The following is a 2,022-nucleotide window of genomic DNA, read 5'->3' as shown; positions in this document are numbered from 1 at the left end:
TTTTTTTTTTTTTTTTTTCCACTTGTACTTATTCAACACTTTCTCTAGCAAGTAGAGCTTTAGTATTAATAATGTAACACAGTGCTTTAAATCTTTGGTATTAATTTTTACCGAAAGTCAATATTAATGTTTCAGATTGAGATGGTTGAAGTGTAGAACTTTGGCCTGTAGTGGTAGTCTACCATCTTCTGTTCATTTCGGGTACATCTTTCATTTTAGAAAGGGATAAAGCATTAAAAGTGCTCAGACTTGCTGTTTCCAGTAGGAAGAAGATGCGTTCTGAACTCAATAACTAGGGACCAGCTTAAATTGCACTTCTGTGGTTTTTGCAGAAATCATTTAAAAAGTTTCCATGATTATTTTTTTAATGAAAGATGGTGTTTGTTGTGTTTTTTTTTTTTTTTTTTTTTTTTTTTTTTTCCTGTGAAATTGCCCTCCCCAAAATAAACTTACTGGGGGGAAAAAAAAAAAATTTGGTTCCCCACTAGGAGTGAATGGTCCTCACAGCTGCTACTGCCTGGCTTTGCACTCCACAGGGTAGGGAGGGTGTCAACTGGTGGAGCGGCATTAAGGGGAGCAGCCAAGATGGCAGTCATTCCTCCTCTCCTTCTGGGGCCTCTTTACCAATTAGCATCAAGGACCTAGGGCTCCTTGAAGGGCAGCCCTTTCTGCCAATCAGTGGTGAAGGGTGAGGCTGCCATGAAATGCCTATGAAAGTGACCCTATATGCCATGAGTGGGCTGTGAAAAGCCCTTCAGCTCACCCTGATTTAGGTAGGTCCCTACTGGTAATGTGCACAAGCCAAGGCTGTTTGTGATTCTTGCATGACTTTGCATTAAAAACCATCTTCAGTGATCAAAAGGCAGGGTGGGGTGGGGGAGGGGGTGTGGAGTGGTGCTGTTATAGGATGATAGTACAGAAGACACTTAAGCACTATTCCTTGAGGAAACTATGTGAGGCCCAATGGGGTTTTGGGGGGTATAGTGCTTATTTCAGTTAATATGTTGTTTTAAATCCAGGTATGCCCTCAGTGTGCTAGTTTCAATGTTGCCACTCCATTTACTCAGGAGGATTTTCTAGGCTGTTTTTGAAGGTGCTTTAAACCAGGGGTGGGCAGTTATTTCAGCTGGAGGGCTGCTTAATGAGTTTTTTGGCAAGCTGTTGAGGGCTGCAGGGGTAGCTGAGCCCTTGACAGGTGCCCTCCCCCCTGGTTGCCATCTTGGGACCGGAAGTCGTGCCTGTAACCCCTGACCTTTACCACCATCATCCCCTTCCCCTTGTCCCTGGAAACGCTCCTCCTGGGAGGGTGGGGACTAGCTATCTTGGAGCTGGGAAAAAAATCGTATAATAAAAAATTTACTATAACATTAATTTTATTTTTAAAATTATATTTTTCCTGGTTTTGTTTGCACAGTGTATATAGAGGCAATTTACATAACTGCTCAAAATAGTCTTACTTCTGTATTTTGTGGCGCTGTGGGGGGGGGGGGGCATGTGTGGCCGGGGATAGTGTGTGTGTGAGCGCTTCCCCCCCCCCCCCCGTGGTGCACAGCCTTTGCCATGTGGGTGGAGCCCCACAGCAGCACGTGGCTCTGGCTGAGTCCTGGGAGTTGCATGTAACAGTAGGGAGCAGGGCCAAACCAGTCCAGCTTTACTGCGTGGGGCTTATGCAACTCCTGGGACATGGTCACAGCTGTATGCTGCTGTGAAGGCATGGGGGATGGGGAGGGAACCCCATATGCTGAAGCCAGTGGTCTGGCTTTACTCCCTGCTGCTACATGCAACTCTCAGGACTTTGGCCAGAAAGTAGAAAGTGGGGCTGAGCTGGCCTGGTTCTATTACATGGGGCTCTGCTTTTCCCAGCAGACCCTTGGGAACCACATGTGGTAGTAGGAAAGGCCTCTGGTTCCATTGTTCAGGGCTTCCCCCCAAGTGGTGCACAAGTCTCAGGAGCTGCACATGAGCTACAGAGAGCCCTGTGCAATGAAACCAGTTTGACCTGGGCCCCACACTCTTGCTGAC

At 46.6% G+C, this 2,022-nt stretch overlaps 1 protein-coding gene across 1 annotated transcript in view; it reads left to right on the top strand.

Moving 5' to 3' along the window:
* GBE1 (1,4-alpha-glucan branching enzyme 1) overlaps window positions 1-2,022 on the top strand; it is a gene marked incomplete at its 5' end in the record, with an annotated part of 443,948 nt that overhangs the window by 8,543 nt on the left and 433,383 nt on the right. The gene's annotated exons all lie outside the window — the stretch shown is intronic.

The sequence above is a fragment of the Gavialis gangeticus genome, unplaced genomic scaffold (assembly GCF_001723915.1).
Source record: "Gavialis gangeticus isolate Ggan-Ray unplaced genomic scaffold, GavGan_comp1, whole genome shotgun sequence".
In the NCBI taxonomy this organism is placed as follows: domain Eukaryota; kingdom Metazoa; phylum Chordata; order Crocodylia; family Gavialidae; genus Gavialis; species Gavialis gangeticus.
This window is presented reverse-complemented; position numbering and strand designations above follow the sequence as displayed.